Here is a 25,318-nt window from a genome sequence, read left to right on the forward strand (position 1 = left end):
TATTTCTAGTGACTTTCATACACAGTTGCTGCTAATTCCCTCAATGACACTGGAAATACTTAAGATTCTATATTTGGTTTCACAAAATTAAGCATGATTTGAATTAGAAGAGATAGTAGTGATAATCTGGGCCAATCCCAGCCCTTTTGTTTTTCTGAAGAGATGTAGGGGATTTTATTTTTCTGGCTGCCCAACAATCAATGTCATCTTGTTAACCAGACTCCTGTTTTCCTTTGTGAGTTGGTGGTAGACAGAATTCTAAAATGGCCCCTAAGATTTGTGTGCCCTAATATATATTCCTTGTATGATCCTCTTTGCCTGAGCATGCACAGAACCAGTGCAATACAATGAAATGTCACTCTCATAATTAGGCTACTAATCAGTTGACTTAGTCTACAGGGAGATTATCCTGGGTAGGCCTGGCCTAATCAGATGAGCCTTTCTTTTTTCTTTTCTTTTCTTTTCTTTTCTTTTTTTCTTCTTTTCCTTCTTTTCTCTTCTCTTCTTTCTTTCTTTTTTCTTTTCTTTTCTTTTCTTTTTTTTTTTGAGACACAGTCTTGCTGTGTCACCCAGGCTGGAGTGCAGTGGTGCAATCTCTGTCCACTGACTGCAACCTCTGCCTCCTGGGTTCAACAGATTTTCCTGCTTCAGCCTCCCGAGTAGGTGAGATTACAGGCATGCACCACCAGGCCCAGCTAATTTTTGTGTTTTTAGTAGAGAGGTGGTTTCACCATGTTGGCCAGGCTGTTCTTGAACTCCTGGCCTCAAGTGATCCGCCTGCCTTGGCCTCCCTAAGTGCTGAGATTACAGGCATGAGACATCACGTCCAGCCAAGGTGAGCCTTTTAAAAGAAGGTGAAGTGTCAGAGAGACACTCTCCTGGCAACCTTCAGAATAAAGAAAGCTACTGTATTGTGAGAGAATAGCCTATGTGGCAAGTACATGAGGGTGGCCTCTGGAATTAACAAGAAACTTAATTCAGCCAACGACCCCATGAGCTTGAAAGAGTGCTAGGAGCCCCAGGTGAGATGGTAGCCTTTGCTAATGCCTTGATTTCAGCCATTTAAGACCTGAACAAAGAGTATAGTTATGCCATTCTTGGGCTCCTAACTTACAGAAAATGTGAGATAATAAAATTGGGTTGTTTTAAGTGGCTATGTTTGTAATAATTTGTTATAAAGTAATAAAATAAAAAGAATACAGGGCTCATTCCTTTACTGTTAGTTATTTGAACAGAACTACCTTACCCCCATTTCCAGGAATGGCATGTGACCACAGCTTAAGCTAAACATTGTGTTCTATTCTCCTGCCCACAGTGATTGGTTCAGAGTTAGGCATATGAGTCAATGTCTACCAGTCAGAAACTGGGTTAAGGCTTTTATAGAATCTGTTTAGGAAAGAAAAGTGCTCTCTTCTCTTTGGAATGGAAACTCTGGGCCTTTAGCTCTGGAGCTGATGTCAACCATATTGCTACCATGTGGATCTTGGGAATGAAGCCAACATGGAAGAGAACAGATTTGCGCAATGGAAAACAAACAAACAGATTTTTTGACATATTTTGAGTCCTGGATTAACCTGAGCCTAAAGAAGAAATTGCCTATGGAGGTTTCAATTGCCTAAACATGTAATTTCTACAATTTGGTTTAAGACTATTTGAGACTGGGCTTTTGCCTTATTCGATAAAAAAAAGCTCTATCTGATACATGGTACAACTTGGGGCCAGAGTAAAAATATGTTGATCCAATCACATAATTAGTAAGCTGCAAGTATGACATAAATGATACCAGGTTTTCTGATGCCTAGACAAAAGGACTCAATATTGCTTTATTGCTAGGCTGAGTACCTCCCTGGGAATCACACAATATTAATTTCCCAAGAAGAGAATACAATGATGACAATAGCAGCAGCAACAATAACAACTGCATTTCAATGAATGTTTACTTTGTGCCAAGTTCTTTATTACGAAATTTATATATAGCATTTAATTTTATATTTTCATATAAACCTTATGAATTTTGTATCTTAGTAATCTCTATTTTAAAGATGACAAAAGTGAAGCTCAGCAATATTTACTAAGGTGAATAAGGTCATATAGCTAGTAAATGGAGGAGCCAGGATTTAATCCTTATCTGTCTGGCTCCAAAGTTTATTCTCTTAACTATCATGTTAATTGTGGCTAGGATAAAACAATAACAAAACAAACCTAGGAAACAAATCCTTCTTTATTACTTCAAATTCATTGAAAGTATATACCATAAGAAATCTTTTTTTATTCTTACATATCCACAAATACTGGTGTGTGTTTCTTAGCCAATCAGCAATCAGATGCTTGAAGAAATCTTTAATCCCTAACATTGAAATATGAAAACTGCACATCTCTTTTCCTTACTTCGTTTTACAAAGTATACAGGAAGTATATTTGGAAGAAAAAATATGTAATTTGATATATATAAAAGAAAAGACTAAGTAGCAGTTGAGATGCTTGCATTTAAGATCTAATTCTGCTCCCAATTCTCTGTGTGATCTTGGGCAAATCGCTTCCTCCCTCTTGGCCTCAGTTTTGTGATCTAAAAAATGAAGGAATTTACATTAAAGTTTAAGAAGTTCTTGTGTGTAGAAAGATGTGTTCTTTTATGAAGACATTTTGGTGGGGCTCCAAGTATTTCCGACACTTTTTTTGGTTAAACCAACATATTCTCCAATTTGGATCCTTTGGTGGGGTTCTGGAACATCCCTGAGATATCAGACCACCGAAATGCCACTATGCCCAATGTATACAAATATGGTACACATGTTAATTACTTACCTGTTAAGATATAACATTGCATATGGCATCTTGAATACTTATTAAATACACATTACAGATGAGGAAAGAGAGCTACAAATAGGTTAAGTAACTTTACCAAGAAGCAAAGCATACACACAAGTCCACCTAATTCTAAAGCTTGTATACCCACCCTAGGGCAAATTGTTCCCCACCCAAGTCCCGCCCTGTAATAGCTTCTCGAGTTTTAATTTTTATATCTTCTTGTAAGTCACCTGAAGCACTTTCTGAACAAGACAGAACACAAATCAAAATGAAGTAAATTATATTGGTTTCCAGAGACAAGGCATAACAGTGCCCAACGGGATAATGAGAGGGTTGGTTATTCTTAAATCAAATCTTCTTTTTTGGCTTCCATTTTTCCATTGAATGACGACAGTGCCTTAAAAAAAAAAGTAAACTTTTTTTTAGAACCATTTTAGATTTACAGAAAAATTGGAAAGATAATAGAGAATTCCTGTATACCACATACTGTTTCCTTTGTAATTAAATCTTACACAAAGTGTGGCACATTTGTTGCAATTAATGAACCAATATTGTTATACTATTATTATCTAAAGCTCATTCTTTATTCAGATTACCTTAATTTTTATCTAATGTTACTTTTCTGTTCTAGAATACCAGAAAAATTACCATATTACCTTTAATCATGTCTTCTCAGGCTCCTCTTGGTGCCAACAATTTATCAGACTTCCCTAAGTTTTTGATAACCTTGACAGTTTTAATGAGTACTGGTCAGGTAGAATATGCCTAAATTTGGATTTTATGATGCTTTTCTCACAATTAGACTAGGGCTGTGTGTTTCAGGGAAGTAAGAGTCCATTCTCATGACATATTATGGGTACATATGATCAATATGGCTTATCACTGTTGATTACCTTGATTACCTGGCACAGGTAAAAGAGTACTTTTTAAACTCTCTCTTATTTCCTCCATTCTCTCTCTAGAGGCTGCAGGTAAGCACTGCTTTTCCATCAACCTACCCTAGATGGCTGGGAGATGTGATTTTACCAAGTAAGATTCTGTGCCAGTCTGGTGACTGGAGGAAATTTTTGGGACATGTGAAGAGGTTTATTTGGTTTTCCTGACAATTGCCTTTGTTGCCTCATTTTCTGTGATACAATTAGCCCAAGAGGCTACATTCTTGATCTGTTGAAGAGCCAATGGTTTTAAGATTAATTCTCTTATCATATAGTGTTTGTCCCTCTGCATTTGGTTTATTCACCTAACATCCAGGCTCATCCATGTTGTTGCACATAATAGTATGCTGATTTCTTTTTTAAGGCTGAATAATGTTTTATATATACATATATATATTCATCCATCAATGGACACTTAGGCTCATTAGGTTAATTCCATATCTTGGCTATTGTGAACAATACTGTAGTAAATATGGGAGTGCGGATATCTTTTCAACACCCTGATTTTATTTCCTTTGGATATACATTCAGTAGTGATATTTCTGAATTGTATAGGAGTCCTATTTTAAAGTTTTTGAAGAATTTCTATACTATTTTCAATAATGACTATTAAAATCAGACTCAGAAGCAGAGTGTAGAATGGTGGTTGCCAGGGGCTGAGGGTGGAGGAAACGAGGAGATGTTGGTCAAAGGGGACAAACTTTCAGTTATGAGTAAGTTCTGGGGGTCTAAGGCACACATGGTGACTATAGTTAATAATACTGTATTGTATACTTGAAATTTGCTGAGAGAGATCTTAAGAAACCCCATCACACCAAAAATAAAAATAAAAAACCTATATGAGGTGATAGATATGCCACAGATTAATTAATTTGATTATGGTAATCATTTCACATTATTTACGTGTATCAAATTATCACATTGTACACAATAAATATATGTAAGATTTTGTCAATTATACCTCAATAAATCTGGAGGTAAAATATAGATTATATTAGCAGTTGGTGGGTTGTAGTTTAGGGTTTGTTTTATTTTGTTTTTTCATAGGATGAGAGATCACGGGATATGAATTTTGCTTATGTTTCCCACTCAAAATACCGGGGACAACAGACAGGCTTCAGCCCTTCATTATAACAGCTTATATTCACATAGAACTTTACTTTTGTAAAGTGCCTTCACATTTTAAATGTCCCCTACAAAGCAAAGCAAAACAAAACATTGCTTAATACTTGTTGAATGATTGGATAAAAGAATGAATGAATGAATGAATGAATGAATGAATCAATCAATCAATCAATATGTACAGTCCCAGCTCACGGCAGCACCATGAAGTAGATAAGAAAAAGAGTTTAGATTCAGATAGAACTGGATTTGATCCTTCCTCCACAGCTTACTGATTTTGAGATCTGAAATTTGTGAGTTAATTTCATGGGATCTGCTTCTCATTGGGTATTCAAACCCATCTCAGGATAAGAGAGAGTTCATTTCAATAATGTCTGCAGAAAAACTGACAGGAAGGTGATATCCTATGCATTTGTTGGCAGGTAGAATTAGAGTATTTAGACATTGAATATTGTATGTCAACATGAATGCAACAAATGATTATAATCCCCTTTAAAATAATATTATGCAACAGAATATTCACACCAGGAAAAGTCTATTTATTATTATTATTATCATTATGGACATTTGACAAAAGAGGAAACTGAGACTCAGAGGTTAAGGAAGTTGCATATGGGAAGATCTAGGATTTGAACTCCATTTTGTCCGACACCTGAATCTGTGCACAAAAAAAGTAGATTGTAACCATGAACCCTTTCCTCTTCTGGGGAGAATTTCACTGTCTGATGTACCTGTAGTGCTCTGTTTGGGGACTGCTTTGAGTATGAAGCAGAGCTATCACTTTTAACGACTTAATCTACTCTAGTCTGAAATATACCAGATCCCTTCTAGAAAAGCAAAGGGAAACTAAAAATTCCCTAAAAATAGAAACCATTGTTTCTCAGAAGAAAAGTTCACTTTATAGACACACTGTAGGAATCGCTCTGGGGTTTGTTTTACTTTTTTTTCATTGCTTCTTTCTTTAAGGAAAATAGAGTCATAATTGCTAAGATTTATGCAGGAAAATTCACCCTAGAGATTTCAAACAAGTTTGCAGACTTTCTTAACCTCCTCAGCTACCCCCTTGGGGTCCCTCTAAATTGCTGTCTCATGAAAGAAGAAGTGCCCTACCCAATCTTTTGGGGAGAATGCATTCAGCCATTTCTCAGATGTATTGTATATGTAAGAAACGGGCTGGAGTTGGGGAATCTTCAGGTATTAGATCATCTCATTTATTCCAACTCAGGGAGATTGTTCCCAGTTGGATATCTCAAGTGTTGTGAGTGGCGGCTAACCTGAAGCACGTCACATCTGTTATTTGAAGCCAGTCTTTGAGAAGCAAAAGCTACTGATGGAATGTTACTGCTTTTTTTACTTTTTTAGATGATTTTCTGCAATTTCACTAAATGGTGGTAAGAAAAACATAGAGATCATAACTCTGGACATAGTATTAAGACTAAATTATGCTGATTTTATTATCTGATGCTAAAGTCAATGCAGACACTTTGTGCCCACTCTCTGTCCTTAGCTGTTGAGGAAGGGGGAGTTGAAGAAGGAAGGAAAAGTGGAGAAATTTGAAAAGATGGAAGAGGATCCTTCCTCGTTTTTTTCTGACTTTGTAACCAGTGTTATCCCCATCCATCTCCTAACACAGCTCTCATTTTCTTCCCTGAACTTCTAGTATAACTGAGGATTTAATCTACTCAGACAGTGGTAGAATTGGTTGCATTTTCTCTTTTATTGTGTTTGCAGTGGGTGTACAACATGTCTTCATTAACTCTCCATGACATTCAGAATAGCTTGAGATAAAAAAAGCACTCAATCAAAGAGTAAAAAACAGTCTTCTGCCCTCCCATTTCCAATCACAAGCATCCCCTAGGGCATGTATTAATTACTGAAGATGAATGCTAGACCTTCATTCTCAGCAGGGTCCTTCAAATTGTATTGCTCTGTTGGGTCAGAAGATGGTGCTCCATCTTGCAAAATGGTAAGGAGTCTCAACTTCTTGAGGAAGTTCCAGCTAATAATGTCCTTTGTTACCGAGTGCCTACAATATGTCTAGCATTATTAGATTCTTTTTATCAATCAACCCACCTAATCCCAATATCTACCCTACAAGACACATTATTATCCCCATTTGCTGGATGGAGAAACTGATTCCAAACTCCTGACAATTTCAGTCCAGTAAATGGCTCTCTGTGGTTCAAAACTGAGGGGGGTCTGCAGTTCCTCAAAGTAGTCTGGTGTCAATGAAGACATTGCCACAGTATTTCCATTGTTGAAGGCTGTTAGGAATTGAGAAGATGGTTCTCAAATCCCAGTTCATGTATCAACACTCTGAGGAAGTTTTCTTGGCTGCAAACAAGATGAAACTGTTTTCTTTTTCATATTAAGTAGGGGTTGTGGGTGACTGTCCCAAAAGTAGGCAATTTTCAGGTGGAGTTAACCTGATTTTGCTTAACTGCTGTATTGCCAAAGTACCTTCCAGATAGGCCCATTTTCTCTCATTCTTGCTCTACCTCATCCGAGCAACTTCAGTGTCCCATAGATCAAGCTAAAGAGCTATTAAGAGCCCAGAAAGGCATCATTTATCACTATGTTTTCTTGGGAACACTAGTCTCAATTTTTTGATTGATTTGCTTGATTTTGGAATAACACATTTGAGAAACCCTATATGTCTCCCCTTCCCAAGTTTCATTTGTTATCTCAAGAAACACGTGCTTTTTGAAGATTTTGAGATGTTCTGCAGAAAAGCAAAACAAACACACAGAAGAGAAAACACAAACAAAAAACACGTTTACTTTCATTTCACTTCTAGCTCCTCTCCTCCCCTCTTTTGTTTTCTGCTCTGGAAACACCTGCTCATATCTCTTGGAACTATGGCTTTCCAGAGAACATCTTCAGAATTTCTCTGCCAAGGACTTTTCAAAGTTACCATCATAAATCCCAAATAAAATAAGGATTTTACTGATTCTCTAGATAGATGTACATTCTCCCTCTTTTGAAATCCTATGTCACTTTATTTTTACAGCTCTTTTGGCTTGTAGATTAAAGATGATAAATTAATGGAAAGAAACATGTAAAAACAGATTAAGATAATCACTATTTCCTATCTTATTCTTTTTTTGCTCTTGTTTTCTCTGATTACAAATAAATATATGTTCATTATGTAAAATTCAACTATTATACAAATGTAGAGTTCATATGACCCACCTTGGTTTATGCCAAGGCTTAATTCTCCCACAACAGTGTAAGCTTCCATAATGGGCATCCTGACACCAGGAACATTGTAGATCTTTAGGAAAGGAGAGTAGAATACGGGAATGAATTCTAATTGTATTCACTCAATCATGAGCTTTGTACAAATAAAGACCTAAATCCTACTCATTTTTGTCCCCCAACACCTCGCTTAGTGCCTAGTGCATAGTAGACTTCAATAAATCTATATATATATTTTTCTTTCAGGCAGGGTCTGACTCTGTTGTCCAGGGTGGTGTGCAGTGGCTCGATTACTGCTCCCTGTAGCATCGACCTTCCAGGCTCAAGCCATCCTCCCCCGTCAGTCTCCTGAGTATCTGGGACTATAGGTGTGTGCCACCATGCCCCACTAATTTTTGTAATTTTTTTTTTTTTTTTTTTTTTTTGAGACGGAGTCTCGCTCTGTAGCCCAGGCTGGAGTGCAATGGTGTGATCTCAGCTCACTGCAAGCTCTGCCTCCGGGGTTCATGCCATTCTCCTGCCTCAGCCTCCCGAGTAGCTGGGACTACAGGTGCCCGCCACCACGCCCGGCTAATTTTTTGTATGTTTAGTAGAGATGGAGTTTCACCGTGTTAGCCAAAATGGTCTCCATCTCCTAACCTTGTGATCCACCCACCTCGGCCTCCCAAAGCACTGGGATTACAGGCGTGAGTCACTGCACCCGGCCATGACTTTTTTTTTTTTTTTTTTTAAATAGAGACAGGATTTCGTTTGGCCAGATTGCTTTCAAACTCCTGGGCTCAAGCAATTCACACACCTCAGGCTCCCAAATTGCTGGAATTACAGGCATGAACCACCATGCTGGCCATTTGCTACAATCATTTGCACTTGAGTATTGCTCCTGGGCAGCCCTTGAGGAAGGTCTCTACACTTAGAACCAGACACATCTATGTTTGTGTTCCCATTCTGTAACTGAGAACCCCAGTATCTGCATCTATTGAATGGGGTTAATACTACAGCTTTAAGAATTGCTATATAGCAACTCAAAGCTGTAGTATTAACCCCATTCTATATATATATATTCTTTGTAAGTGCTGGAGGGTTACTCAAGTTTGCTATTTTTATGATTATGAAGAATGTGATCTATTCCTGACATGAGTCATTTATTTAAGTAAACAAGCATTAACTGAGCATTTCCTCTATGCCAGGGAGATAAAGAGATAATGATAAACTGATATGGTAAGTGGTGACTGTCATGACTGGGATAGGTAGAGGATGCTTTTGGATTACAGACGAGGAATAATTCCCAGTGGCATTGGTGCCTCAGGTGAAAGAATTGAAGGTCTGTGTTTGGAGGAAGGACCTTCCAGGCAGAGGTAATAGTTAAAGCAAGACATAGAGATGAGTAATAAATACATGTGGAGGAAAGTACCCAGTCCCAGTGGGAATGTCAGACACGCAGCCCTGTGATCAACTAACCGTTGCCTACATTATGTGATATTGTATACAGACTTGGAAAAGAAGAAGCCAAGGATACTTCATCATGTATGTTTCCTCCTGTCCATTATGTGATAGAGCATGGCCCCCTCTTGCTCACCCCATGAGGATTAAAAGAGCTTAGAGAAGTCAGCTGACCAGCATTACATAGATAGTAGAGGTCAAGGCTAGGATTGCAACTACGACCTAGACCAGATGGTCCTGTCCATCACGTTTTCTGCCTTAACACATGTCTCCTCATCTACCCTGAATTGAAGAGAGAAAGGGATGAGAATGCTTTTTCCTGCCATAAGTCTTCCTTTTGTAGTAGACTAGTGAAGGACACTCAGTCTGAGCTGGGTTTTTGCTCCAAATGTCTAACTTAAGTTGACTGTGGCTGCTGTAGCAGTGGGGTCCCATGAAACCTGGCTTGCTGATTGTAATTAATCACAAGGCAGAAAAGGAGCCCAAGCTGTTAGAACACCCAAGAGGCTGTGGATTAGGAGTTCCAACAATTCACATTTGCAACTCAGTGTCTCTGAAAGAGACTGGAGCTTTGGAAACTCCAGAGCTCAGCAAAGATTCTGAGGCTTGGGAGCCTTGTCCTTTTGGACACCTTACCCCAAAGAGCTCTCCAAGCCCCTGACATTTGGGGGATTGTCAGAGCTCTGGGCCGCCAGAGAAAGGCCCTGTCTCAGAAGCCAAAGTCATCAACAGAAAAGGAATTGAATGAGCAGGTTTTGCAGAGGCTGGAAGAGAAACTGTTTCAAAAATCTGTTTTGACTTTTGCAGACACTGCCTTTCCCTCTGGCCCCATAATTGAATGAGGCTGGTGATGCTTATTCACCTCTTAGTCTATGGCTGAGTCACCTCCTTCTCATCAGAATGTTATGAGTATGCAGAAGAAAGTAAGCAACCTCACAAAATGTTAGAGTGATAGTGGTGTTGGGGGTTATGGTTATTACCCCCAGGCAAATTCCAGAAGAGTCTTGCACCTAGCTACTGAGACAAAAAACAATAGTACATATGAATCTGACCTAGATGACTTAGGCTTTCTTTTGGTGGGGAGAGTGAGGGGAATCTATTTGTACAGAAAATAAGACAGCAATGTCTCAGTCATTAGGCTCCCTTTTTTAAGCAAATAAAATATCTATGAAAGTACCTAGCAAATTCTTGGCAAGTACCAGTTGCTCCATATCTTCATATTTGTTTTTGTTTTCATTTTTGTAATCTCTTCTACTCCCTATCCATTTTCTTTCCTCTGATTATATTTGCAAACCCTAAGTTCTAAAGAGCTACTCTGAGCCAAGGGTCAGGTACAAGAATAGTGCTATTGGTACAGATGCAATGAATCTAATCAAATTATTGTTGTAAAGACGTTTCCCATTTCCTTAAGAATAAAACTGAGGCTGAAGGGTGAAATAATACTGCCTAAAGCTACTCGGTAAGAAAGCTGTAGAACTGGAATCCAGATCTGTGAATTTGGCCATTTGTTGCTCTGTCAGCTGTTCTAACAACTCTGCAGATACCCAAGGTTACAAAGCCAGTAAAATGAATTGCATTTACTCTGGATTCAGAGGTAGTTAGCATCTCAATAAGCTTTTGAGGAGCCTGGAAATTTGACTGCATTTTCAAGGAAACCAATAATATGTTTTCATTTCACCAATTTCTGCAGCACCAATGCTGAATGTCCATTCATTTCCATTACATTCATATTCTCCTCCTTCAAGGAAGGAAGGAAGGGAGGAAGGAAGGGAGGAAGGAAGGAAGGAAGGAAGGAAGGAAGGAAGGAAGGAAGGAAGGAAAGAAGAAAGGGAGAGAGGGGGCAGCAGGATGACTCCATGCATGTGTTCAGGCCATGGTGGGGTAGAAGGACTGGCTTAAATTTATCAGTTGCTGGCTCAAGCTCCTAGTACCTGCCTATGAAGCGTGTTGCTGTAAAATTGTAAACAGGAGTAAAATTAGGTCTCTACATAAGACCTTTCATCAAGGATGGATAGCAGTGCTGTGCATTTGATCCTACTGAGAGGCCCATTAGGCTCTGAAGAAGAAATTACTCCCTGTCTTAGTGTTAGTTGAAATACATCTAAAGATTGGTTGTGCAGATCCTGCAGAACTAAATACTGGGCATTTGGAGGCTATAACACATATCAAGAAAGAACACTGAGGTTATAAGGAAAATCTTACTACTAATTTAGCCCAATCTCTTCCTTTTACAAAGGAGAAAATAAAAGGACAGAGCAGGAAAGTGACATGCTCCAAGGTTATACAGTGAGTTATCAACAAAACAAGGGTGGATATCCCAGTTTCTATAGTTAAATTTTATGGGTTATGTGAGCCTTTAGGGGCACCAAGTATCAGTGTGGTTCATTATAGAGGCTCTGTGGACTGGACAGGAGCTGGCCCTTTCTTTTCCATTTATTTTCCATGCTGACATATAATCTAGAAAGACTTTTGTGGTCAATGCTCATTTCTGTGGATAATATTCATTCTCAGTGCCCTCTCTGCCTCTCTTACAGGGTCTGTCCCTTCACCCTGTCCTTCCATAACAATGATTGTAGCTTCCTCTTTTATTTCGTTGGATTTTTTTTTTTTTTTTTCACAGAGCTGCACTGGTTGGGTCACTGAAAAGTCTCATTCACTCAAAACCAGAAGCCTAGCCAGGCATAGTGGCTCACACCCATAATCCCAGCACTTTGGGAGGCCAAGGCAAGAGTATCGGTTGAGCTCAGGAGTTCAAGACCAGCCTGGGCAACATAGCAAGACCCCATCTGTATTTTTTTTTTTTTTTTTTGAGACAGAATCTTGCTCTGTCTCCCAGGCTGGAGCACAGTGGCACGATCTTCGCTCACTGCAACCTCCATCTCCCAGGTTCAAGAAATTCTCCTGCCTCAGCCTCCTAAGTACCTAGGATTACAGGTGTGTGCTGCCACGCCTGGCTAATTTTTGTATTTTTAGTAGAGATGGAGTTTCACCATGTCGGCCAGGCTGGTCCTGATCTATTTTTTTTTTTTTTTTTTTGAAAATTCAGAAACCTAAGACCGTGCTTAGATACTAATACTCTCTTGGCACATCCACTTCAAAAGATGAGGGGAGAGGAAAGTAAGTTGGGGAAACAGAGAAAGCAGATACAAGACAGTCCACTGCTGCTCTATCCCCAACTTCACAGAACATCCAGCTGATGGCTAGCTTATGGAGGATGGCTCTGAAGAGTTTACATAGAATCCATGTATATCACAACAGTTATTCAGGGTTGGGAGAGGGGAAAAGAAAGCAATTTATCACTTACTCTTTCTCTTCTATTTTAACTCATTGGTCATAATGTTCTCCCAAGTAAGCTGACTCTTCAACATTTTTGGTTTGTGTCATGTAACATCTCTAGAGTCTGCTCTAACAGTAGAGCATCTATGGATTGATGGTGTTCAGCTGGGCACTGGAGATGCTGGAACCCACATCACAGTGGGGATGTGTATTAGTTTGTTTTCGTGCTGGTGATAAAGACATATGCCAAACTGGGAACTAAAGGAGGTTTAATTGGACTTACAGTTCCACATGGCTGGGGAGGCCTCAGAATCATGGCAGGAGGTGAAAGGCACTTCTTACATGGTGGCATCAAGAGAAAAATTAGGAGGAAGCAAAAGCGAAAACCCCTGATAAACGCATCAGATCTCCTGAGACTTATTCACTATCATGAGAATAACATGGGAATGACTGGCCCCCATGATTCAATTACTTCCCCTGTGTCCCTCCCATAACACATGGGAATTCTGGGAGATACAATTCAAGTTAAGATTTGGGTGGTGACACAGCCAAATCATATCATTCTACCTCTGGCCCCTCCAATCCTCATGTCCTCACATTTCAAAACCAATCATAACTTCTCAACAGTCCCCCAAAAGTCTTAACTCATTTCAGCATTAACCCAAAAGTCCATAGTTCAAAGTCTCATCTGAGACAAGGCAAGTCTCATCTGCCTATGAGCCTGTAAAATCAAAAGCAAGCTAGTTACTTCCTAGATACAATGGGGGTACAGGTATTTGATAAATACAGCCATTCCAAATGGGAGAAATTGGCCGAAACAAAGGGATTGCAGGGACCAAAATCCAGCTGGACAGTCAAATTTTGAAGCTCCAAAATGATTTCCTTTGACCCCAGGTCTCACATCCAGGTCATGCTGATGCAAAAGAGGGGTGCCCATGGTTTTGGGAAGCTCTACCCCTGTGGCTTTGCAGGGTACAGCCTCCCTTCAGGCTGCTTTCACGGGCTGGCATTGAGTGTCTGCAGCTTTTCCGGGAGCATGGTGCAAACTGTCAGTGGATATACCATTCTGGGGTCTGGAGGATGATGGCCCTTTTCTCACAGCTACACTAGGCAGTGCCCCAGTAGGGATTCTGTGTGGGGGCTCTGACCCCACATTTGTCTTCTGCAGTGCCCTAGCAGAGTTTCTCCATGAGGGCCCCACCCCTGCAGCAAACTATTGCCTGGACATCCAGGCATTTCTGTACATCTTCTGAAATCTAGGCAGAGGTTCCCAAACCTCAATGCTTGACTTCTGTGCACCCACAGGCTCAACACCATGTGGAAGCTGCCAAGACTTGGGGCTTCCACCCTCTGAAGCCACAGCCTGAGCTCTACATTGGCCCTTTTCAGCCACAGCTGGAGCAGCTGGGACACAAGGCACCAAATCCCTAGGCTGCACACAGCACGGGGACCCTGGGCCTGGCCCACGAAACCCCTTTTCCTCCAAGGCCTCCAGGCCTGTGATGGGAGGGGCTGCTGTAAAGGTCTTCGAAATGGCCTGGAGACATTTTCCCCATGGTCTTGGGGATTAACATTAGGTTCCTTGCTACTTATGGAAATCTCTGGAGCCAGCTTGAATTTCTCCCCCCCCCAAAAAAAATGTGTTTTTGTTTTCTATTGCATTGTCAGGATGCAAATTTCCTGAACTTTTATGCACCGTTTCCCTTATAAAATGGAATGCTTTTAACAGCACCCATGTCACCTCTTGAATGCTTTGCTGCTTAGAAATTTCTTCCACTAGATACCCTGAATCATCTCTCTCAAGTTCAAATTTCCACAAATCTCTAGGGCAGGGGCAAAATGCTGCCAGTCTCCTTACTAAAACATAACAAGAGCCACCTTTGCCCCAGTTCCCAACAAGTTCCTCATCTCCACTTGAGACTACCTCAACCTGGACCTTATTGTTCATATCACTATCAGCATTTTTGTCAAAGCCATTTAACAAGTCTCTAGGAGGTTCCAAACTTTCTCACATGTTCCTATCTTCTTCTGAGCCCTCCATACTGTTCCAACCTCTGCCTGTTACCCAGTTCCAAAGTTGCTTCCACATTTTGGATATCTTTTTAGCAACACCCTACTCTGCTGGTATCAATTTACTGTATTAGTTCATTTTCATGCTGCTGATAAAGACATACCTAAAACTGGGTACAAAAGGAGGTTTAATTGGACTTACAGTTTCACATGGCTGGGGAGGCCTCAGAATCATGGCGGGAAGTGAAAGGCACTTCTTACATGGTGGTGGCAAGAGAAAAATGAGAAGGAAGCAAAAGCAGAAACCCCTGATAAACCCATCAGATCTCATGAGACTTACTCACTATCACAAGAATAGCAGGAAAAGACTGACCCCCATGATTCAATTACCTCCCCCTGGGTCCCTCCCATAACATGTGGGAATTCTGGGAGATAAAATTTAAGTTGAGATTTGGGTTGGGACACAGCCAAACCATATCAGGATGAGAGAGGTGATGCAGCATCCTGGCCCTTGCCCCTGGGGAAGATGCAGACAGTAAAGTGTCAGAAGACAAGGTAACAGTAGAATCCAGAAAATACCACCTCAGATCATTGTCTCAAGCATATCCGAGATGCACCAACTATCACTAGAATCTTTTCCATATCCAAGATGAGGAATGTCAGAGCCCTCAGTTTTAGGAGAACCTCGAGAAGTCACTTTAATATTTCAATCCCTTGTGTTACCAAGATATATCAACTGTGTGTCAACTCTTCTACACTTCTGTTCAGCTCTCCCTCTGTTGTTCTCTCATTCTTTACTTCTCGCTTCTGTTTCCCTTATATTCCTATCTGTTTCCGTAAAACCTCTTAGCCTTAGTTATTGAAGACAGATTAATACACTTTCTCCACCTTGCCAAAATTAAGGACGAGACTGAAGAAAAAGATTGGAGATAGGTGTTAGAGTGTTTATGCTTAGTGACTTGCATAATATCGGTCTCTAGTGAAGAGTCATACTGCACTTTTGCTCAAAATTATCCCCACCCTATCCCCATACTCCACCCCCTTTCTTTTCTCTCCTCTAATCGAACTTGTTACTATTTTCAAGGACAAACTGAATTTTTTATCAACTCTATTTTCCACTCATGCTTCCATTTAATTAGTACTTATTAGCATCTGCTAAGTTTTAGGTATAGATCACATTTCTGGGAAAAAGAATGGTATATTAGTTTGTTCTCACACTGCTAATAATTACCCAGTCTCAGGTGAGACTGGGTAATTAATAAAAGAAAGAGGTTTAATTGACCACTTGGCTGGTGAGGCCTCACGATCGTGGCAGAAGGCAAGGAGGAGCAAAGTCACGTCTTACATGGTGTCTGGCAAGAGAGCTTGTGTAGAAAAACTCCCATTTATAAAACCATCAGATCTCATGAGACTTATTCATTACCACGAGAACAGTAGGAGGGAAACCACCCCCTTGATTCAGTTACCTCTACCTGGCCCAGCCCTTGACACATGGGGATTATTGCAATTCAAGGTGAGACAAGATGAGATTTGGGTGGGGACACAGCCAAACCATATCAAATGATGTCCTAATGCTGTTAAAATCTAGTAGAAAAAGTTGTCAAGAAAACCCCAGAAAATTATAGTCTACTGTGAAAAGTGCTGGGGTGATACTGAGTACCTACAGGAGGGTTCCCTAAATGGCCTTGGAAAGGGTTCAGGAAAGACTCCTCAGGAAAAATGCATCTAAGATATGGAATGAAGGACAAAGGTACTAACTTAAAAAGCTGGATGTGATGATCCCTGCAGAGGAAACTAGGTGCAATGGCTGGCAGGCCAAAGAGAGGATGGTGCTTCTGAGAACTCAATTTGAGTTAATAAACTGAAATACTTAGAGCCAGAGATGTGTGGTTGTTACCTTCCAAGAAGATCCTCAATGATTCTTGTTCTCCTGGAATTTATTTATAACCTTGTGTAGTTTCCTCCTGCACTAAATAGGGTGAAACTGTGTAATCGCTAAGGTATTTTGGAAATGATAATGTGTGACTTCCAAGGCCAGATCAAAAGGGACATTATAGCTTGTGCCATGCCCTTTTTGAATCACTCACTTTGGGAGATGCCAGCTGCTGTGTCATGGAGACACTCAAGTAGTTTTATGCAGAGGAGCACATAATGAAGAACTGACATCCCCTGCCAACAATGAACATTTACTTCTCAGTTGTATAAGTCAGCTACATTGGAAGCAGATCCTCCAGCCCCAGTCAAGCCTTCAGATTAGTGGAGTCCCAGAAGACATTTTGACTGCAACTTCATGAGAGACCCTGAGCCAGAACTCCCCAGCTGAGCTGCTCCTGAATTATAACCAACAGTAGCTATGTGAGATAATAAATATTTATTACTTTAGTATTTCCATTTTGGGATAATTTTTTATAGAGCAATACATAACTGATACAAGAGGAAAAGGGGCATATGCTAAGACTAGAAGGGTAAGCATGGGACAAATAATACAGGATTTGCAGTTCCTGTTAAAATGTTGGAACTTCCGTCTAAGAACAACAGCAAGTCATTAATGGGTTTTAAGCAGGGGATTGATGCCATCAATTTTATGCTCCTGTGGACTCCTTTAAATAGCTGTTGTTAAATTTTTCTCTTACTTGGTGCTGAACACAATATTTCACATTAGGCCTGAAAAACGTAAATTTCAACTAGAGAAAAATAGATTGTAGACACGGTAGGATCTCTCAGTAGCATCCAGAAAGGACATCTTGGGTTCCCAGACTATGTCAAATTGATGGACTGTAACTCCAACATGTTCCCACTCCCAACCAAACCCATATTTATGGATAAGTGAAGTGAAATGCCTGCTGTCGAGCATGCTCAATGTTGTCTCTTTACAATATGGATGTGTGGGGAGAGGAAGAACATCTGCCTAACAGACCCATCATAACATAACATGATTTCTCCAGATATATTTATACTTTTGATATGGGAGTTGGAGTAATGATTTGACTTTAAAATGTCAAAATATGTGAAATAAAAAAATATAGAATTATATGGTCTTAGAGTAATAAAGAGACTGTAGAAGTAATGCCGAATTCATCTATTGAGAAGTTAATACTAGTACCTGCAGTTTATTAGTATTAACTATTAGGCACTCTGCTAAGGTCTTTACTAACACAATCTGGTGTATCCTTGAAGCATAAGTGCAAGGCAGGTATTATTACCACATCTTTAATGAATAAATAACCAAATCAAAGTTTAGAAAGCCTAAGTCAGTGCTTCTCAAACTCTAATGTGCATATGTATGGGCTGCAGTTCTTGCTAAAATCTAGATTTTGACCCAGGATTTCCAAGATGGGGCCCAAATTTCAGCATTTCTAACAATGTTCTCTCGGGTGATGTGAGCACAGTCTAGATAAATAATCCAAACTTTCAAAGTGGGGATGTGGCAGGTTTAAGGCCTCTTCTGCGTGACACCAGAGTAAGCTCTCACTCACTAACAACCCCACCCCCACCCCACTAAAGCAGTGGTTATCCAGTATCTGCTATTTGATTGGAAGTCCTCTACTTCACAAAGTAATGCTGCTTTCCAATTTTGAATAGCTATAAAGTGAAAGGTTCTTTCTTGTACTGAGCTAAACTCTGTCCCCACAGAACTTCAGTGGATCACTTGTTGAGCCATTATTTATTTAAAAAGCACTTTCTTCATCATTTGGTTATCATTCTTTTTGAATACTCCATTTGTCAGGAAGACATGGAGGAGAGCAGGGGAGGACTTGGACCCATAACATGAATGAATGAATGAATGAATGGACAAATGATGTTGGACAGAGGTACAATATTCTTGAAGGAGTCCAGGAATTCACTAAACTGAGCTGGAACTAAAGCAATGCCAATGCAGGAAAAGGAGATGATTATAATCAGGATGAACTTTCTTTTTTCACATGACTTCTAATTACCAATAGGAATATGACTTGAAAATATTGACAAATAAAATATATCACGAGTCATGCTCATTAAATTTCTCCATAAAAGTTGACCCTAGTGATTAACTGAGTCTACTCTTGCTCTCATTTATACAGCGTAAGACAAAACAAGTTGCCCATGAGAGAATAAGTTAGGGTGCTGGTGGATTTAATTCATGAGCTACAAGTGGTGAGAGCAGCTTTGCTATGAACTGGCTGTATGCTCTTGAATGCTAAGCTAAATTACTTAGTCTTGTAGGGAGCAGAATAGTATATAGAAAAGACATCGGGCTGAGAGTCAGAAACCTGTGTTCTAATACTGCTTCTGCAGCTAATCCATTTGTGTCTTCATTTAACCATCCGCAAAAAGGTGGAGTTGAGGCAGACAAGAGAGGGTAGGGCAATCTCCTATTTCTCTTCCAGATCAGAAGTTCTAGGCATTAACTTCAGAGTGTGCAAGCAAGACCTTGGGTTCCAAAGGAGACAGGTACCAAGCATCTCATAACCAAGAATCAAACTGCTAATTACTTTTCTTCACTCTCAAACAGCAGTAAACCTTTCACTTTATAGCTACTCATTCAAAAAGTAAAAAAAATAAAAAGCAAACCAGGGGTGTTAGAAAAATAAACAGCAATGTTGACAGAGAGTTCTAATCTGTTACTTTTCCATGCCAGGGTGTATTTCTCTAAAAAACCAGCAGAGATAAAAGGTTCACAGACAGATGGTGCCAATTCACACCAGCTTGCCACTCAGTTCAGAATGTACTGAATTAATAGATACTTGGAAACCCCTCTCAGTTCCATATCCCCGACTCACAAATAGGAATTATGAGGTCTTTGATGTCCTGGTTATATTATATTGTTTCTTGTTGTTCTTTGGGTACGTTTCTTTAAGTGTCTCTACCCTTGGCTGAAATGGTGTCTCATAATTTTTTCCATCAATAATCCTTAGTGACTTGTAGAAGATGGGTCTTAAAATGCTGCCATCTACCATAGGGAGACCAAGTTTCCATTTAGATGATAAACCACAAGAATTTTAGAAGCTATGGGCCAACTTTTATGGAGGTTTCTTGTTAATATTACTCATGATATATTTTCCCCCTATTACTCCAAAGCCATATCCCTTTCAATGACTGGAAAGAGTGTGTATTGTCTGAATTTAGTGTCTGTAGAGGCAGAGGCTTGGGGGAATAAGGCTTCATGGGTGTGGATTCAACATGAAGAAAGTACTCTGATTATGGAAATCCAGGATCAGAAATGTCATATACCAATCATTTTAATATTAGATGTTAGAGAATGAAGGACAGAGAGAAAGGAAAAGCTAATATTGATCAAACATAGCTTTATGCTAGTTCTGTTACCCATATCTAGCTAGTTAGTCCTCAGAGGAAACTATTATTAACTCCTTTTCAAATGAGAAAATTAAATGAAACTGCAAAAGTTTAAATAGGCTGCTCAAATTCAGATAACAAGTAGCAGAGAACCAGCAGCTCCAACAGGTTTTTTGAAGTCTAGAATCTAAACTGTTTAACACTCCTGTCTCTGCCACTTATTTGAAAGGATAATCCTGAGTTACTTAACTAGTGGAACTTCTACTTCCTCATCTATAAAAAAAAAATGGGGGCGCAGGGTTGGGCGGAGGATATGATCTTTTGTTGTTTTTGCCAGAAGGGAACAGAATGTTTGGCAGCAAATAAGTATGTTAAATATTGTAATAATTAAAGTTATCAACATCATCGTTATTGTAGCATGCTGCCTCCAATAATAAATAAATAAATAAATAAATAAATAAATAAATAAAAAGCTGTGCTAAGATAGAGGAGGAGGTGAAGAATAAGAAGAAATACAATGCCATCTGCTCCCTGAATTTAACGCTGATGTATGTTTTGAATTTGTGGTCATTAAGATGACACTTCAGGCTCCACCATGTGCTTCTGGGACCCTGGCCTGGGTGAATGTGGACAACACTTATAAATCAAATCTTTACTTCTCTTGAGAGAAGTGGGCCGTAGAAGCTGGTAAGGGGTGGTTTGGAGTTTGGATGTAACTGGCCAGATTTCTGTGGATCAGAAGAGCTTCTTCTCATGGAGAATGTGGAGCTATGGGTAGGTTATACATAGTTACTCACAATTATCCAAATTTAGCTTCCTGAGCTGCAAGTATTGAGTAGAACTGTGAAGTCCCAGAAGTTAAACCAGTTAGGGTAGGAGAACCCTTAGAGCTCATCTAGTGTCCGTCATCTATTTTACAGATGAGGAAACTGAAACACAGGTAAAGGAACTTTCACCAACCAAAGAGTGGGGGCAAAGGCTGTTTTCATGGCTGTGGCTATCTTTCTGATACATGCTAATGCCTCAGTCCCTATTTCATCTTCTCTCAGAGATACATTATTGTTATCTCAGAGATTTTAAATTGTCAATTATCTCTCCCTCTTTACCCCCAGGTTCCTGACTTGATACCTCTGAAAGATATTGTGAGGGCACTTTCATTATCCACTTCAAAGGCTTCTAATGTTTCCCAAAAACAGGTTACTCTCTTTTTCCAATCCTGAGTCTCAGCTCTGGAAGCTTCCCCAATGAAGAACTCCACTGAGTGAAAACAACAAAAACCAAATAAGTTCCAGGCTCATGAAACTAATATCTGTATGTGTGCATTTAAGCTTGTGTGTATGTGTGTGTGTATGTGTTCCACAAAAACATAAGGCCTATCAGTAACTGACTTGCCTTTTAACATCGGACAAGTGGTTTTACATCTTTGGTCTCAGACTTCAATCTCTTAAGAATGAGAGGGTTTTCCCCTTACCCTTGAGATTTAGGATGCTTCTGAGTTGTTGAGTGTATTTGCAATTGCCCTTTTCTAACCTACCACCTTTGGTTGTCAAATGTTCAAACCAAGTTGGCTGCCAAAAGGAGGTACAGCCAGGTTGAAGAGGTGCATTTTAGGGAACTCCAATTTTTGGAGAATTGTAATTTTTTTTTTTAACGTTTGAAGTCCCGGGCTCAAAGACCTTAGAGAAATTAAAAAGTAAATAAATAAAAAATAAAGCTAATAAATTAATGTTGGATTCTATTTGGAAATCTTTGTGCTTTCACTCATGATATTCCTCATCTCACTCCATTTCTGGAGATCAAAACCTCCTATTTTGGACCAAGGGAAAAAATCATGTTTTAGAAATTGCCACACTTTCCCCACCCTTCTTCAGAATAGGCAGCAGCTTCGGCATCTTGGATCTTAGCAATTGCATTCCCTCTTTGTCCCTGAGGTGGTCCATGCGAGGACCCCGGCCATTGTCTGAGGCTCCAACCTTTGTTGGGTTCTTGAGAAAGAGCTGCTAAAGCAGACGTGAGTCCGGCTTTTAAGTTTTCCCGCCTGGAAAACTCTATTGAGGTGTTTTGTGTGGTTACTTGTGGGGGTCAGGCTTCTGATCTGACCCCTCTCATCCCTGAGTAATTAGGGCATGCAGAACAGCACCTCCTCCCTGGCTAATTGGCTCTCTCAATGAACCTTTCAGAGAGGAAGTTTGTCTATGACTCACTTGCCCTCCACAGCAAACTTCAGGCCCCAAAGCATTCATCTCTGCCTATGTGATGGGATGGAGACTTAGGAAGTGATTAGAACTGGGATCAAACAAGCCCCTGATTGCCCCATTAGGAATGGGGCCCATTAACTCTTTGAGAGCAGTTTACCACCATGGTGGGAAATTGATTGCAACTGAAGACAATTTCTCAGGCTTGGTGATGCTAACATTTATAACGTATTCCCAGAAAGTATGGTAGTTCATAGCCTCTACCTGGAAGTCAATTTGCATGGTTCAAAAACAGTAATATATAGCTCGATATTAACACCTGAAGAAAAGACAGGAAGATGCCAGGGACAGGAGTAGAAATAGAAAATAGTTCTTCTTACAAGTCATTCCACAGTGGTGGCAGAAATTGGGGTGTGAGGAGGCAACAGGGATTCTGTCTTACGGTTGTCATTATGGTCACATAATGCTCTGTGGAGCTTTGTGTAGTTTAATTCAAGAAAGCCATGTGAATGCCCCTAAATTGCTCCAGATGTAAGGTCTTCCTCAATACAATCCTTGTAGACTGCCCTCAAGCCAGGCCACTCCATCTGGAAATGGCAACATTACATTTCCTGCTGGAAAGGGTAAGAATGATTCTTAGCAGGCTCCAGTGCAGACAAATGAGGTCTTGGTTTTGTAGGGCATCTCTTGTTTTTCATGAATGATTTACTACCTACTTTCCTGGCTGATGCCCAGGTCATTTACGGACTGTAACTGGAATCTTCCCTGACAGGTTATGACTTTTAGGAGTTCGTAAATGGTGACTTGGATTAGCAAGGAATACAACACGTTAAAAATACTGACAAACACCAGGCTGTTAACAACTGGGTGCTTCAAGGTGGTGAGCAAGGAAAGAGGAGTTAGGGGTTGGAAGAAGAGTATTTTCTCCTTTATACAGCTTTGAGTATATGCTTATGGCAATGCAATCAGATTTTGATTTTGAATATTTTTTTAAATACTTAAAAAATATGTTTATATATTTTCTATAAAGAGAACATATAAGTTGACTTTTATTTACTCAATCCATCTTGTGTCAGAATAAGCATAAGATCTTGTTAACGATAAAAATTCATATTTAAGAGTCAACTTATATATCTTCATACTAAATCTCACCTCTACCACTTAATAACTGGATAATTTGGGGCAAGTTATTTATTCAAGTTTATCAAATACCAAAGACCTTTATCTACTAAATGAAGATAATATTAATAAATAATAGGAGTTCACCGTGTGGCTTAAAAAAAGACAATGCAAGTATATTGTCCAGCATGGCACTGAGCACTAGGTACTGGCTTTGTCAATGAAGCTAACTCTAGTGTTATTATCATGGTTGAGAGAACTGTGCTCCAGGGGAGTGCAGTCAATATCACCCAAGGGGAGAGACAGTCTCTACTCCAGGGCCCTTGACTCCAAGGTTACTGCTATCTCAGGGTCCCAGGTGGGGCCCTTCTACCTCGTCATGTGGTGGGATGGAGACTTAGGAAGTGATTAGATCCTCACAGCTATCTCAGGGGTTACACGGAACATGCTTGCTTCATTATTTCCCTTTTATATCAGAAGCAATAAAATAAATATTCTAAAACTGGTTCAAATAGTCCAGAACTCTCTCCACAGCTGAATCAGGATTAATGCTTTCTCAAAAATCTACTACTTTCATAATTAGAAAAAAGTTGACATTTTTAGGGTGCTATGGATGATCTCCCCGTGTAGAATGTGGATATTACGACAATTTTTTTCTTTTCTTTTTTTTTTTTTGCTGTGGGATGTTAACAAGCTGGACCCATGGGTGGAAGTGACTGGATCTCTTTGTCTTAGACCCACAGCTCCTTACGGATATAAATTCCTTATCTCTTTACGGTGCCTTTGAATGAGAAATCATGACAGTTTAACTGGTAAAAAAAAATAAAAATAAAAATAAAGCCTTGAATACAGTGTAGATAATTTTCCCATCTAGATTTTAAATGTTAATGATGAAACAATCTTATTCGTTCATAGATCCCTAGCAATGTATGCTGTGCCTGGGACATAGTAGAGACTCAGTAAATACTCGTTGAATGATTCTAGCTAATATTTCAAAATCTTCAAAAATGAAAGCATCAAGGAATCACCACCACTTTCTTTGCTGACTGCGAGGCATTTCCCCAGAGGCCAGACTTTCAATCCATTAAGCCTAAGGAAAAGGAGGGAGGTGAGCAGGGAATAGGAACAGAGAGGAGGAGCAGAGGAACACAGGGAGGAGGTGGAGAAAGAAAGAGGAAGGAAGAGAAGAAAGAGAAGAAAGAAATAAGACGTGTAGTCCTAAATCCTATCTCAAGGATCTGAAAGTGGAGGAAAGGAGCCTAAATGCAAATGAGCCTCGGCATGTGAAAGGAACAAGACAAAGGGTCAGGACTTTCTGAAGTAACAATAGAGGTGTTCCTAACATGCTCAGTGAAGTGTGTGACAAAGACTTCTATTCTCAGGCTTTACTATGAGTTCATGCAGATTTTATACAGTTGCACCTCATCTTCCTGGTTTTCTTCCTTCATAAACACAATGCACACCCATACACACACACACACACACATTTTCATCTTATAGGCATATACTTTAGATGGGGCAATATCTGCTGAGAACTTTTCTTAAGTTTCATATTCAGGTCCACAGATCAGAGAAAAGATTAGGATGGGTACTTTCATGGTTTTTCTCCCTGCCACTTAGTAAAGCCCATGCGATCTGTGGGTTCTTATAAGCAGAGTGCTGTGCTAGAAGGCATGCTGGTTGGAGTCAAGAAACCAGATTTCCAGTCCTTTGAGTTCTAGCACCAGCAACTTGTGGACCTGGGCCTATTCTTTTTTTTTTTTTTCTTATAGTCTCAGTTTTGTTCCTGTGAAAGGAAGAATTCACAATTTTAAAAAATCTTTACAGTTTCTTCTGTTTTGAAAATCTTCTATGTTGTCTCTTTCTATGACAACTTAGGCCCATGACCTGGAAGGAATGTGCCCTATGGGCTGGCAGCTGCTATTTATTAAATTATCAGGG

The 25,318-nt window shown here is 39.7% G+C and overlaps 1 long non-coding RNA gene across 1 annotated transcript in view; it reads right to left on the reverse strand.

Moving 5' to 3' along the window:
* Positions 1 to 2,527: 2,527 nt before the first annotated feature.
* LOC109028278 (uncharacterized) overlaps positions 2,528 to 25,318 on the reverse strand; it is a 135,295-nt gene continuing 112,504 nt past the window's right edge. The window contains exon 4 of the long non-coding RNA XR_008668383.1: positions 2,528 to 2,566. This is a non-coding gene — a long non-coding RNA (uncharacterized lncRNA). The remainder of the gene's footprint in view (positions 2,567 to 25,318) is intronic.

The sequence above is a fragment of the Gorilla gorilla genome, chromosome 13, assembly GCF_029281585.2.
Source record: "Gorilla gorilla gorilla isolate KB3781 chromosome 13, NHGRI_mGorGor1-v2.1_pri, whole genome shotgun sequence".
In the NCBI taxonomy this organism is placed as follows: Eukaryota; Metazoa; Chordata; class Mammalia; order Primates; family Hominidae; genus Gorilla; species Gorilla gorilla.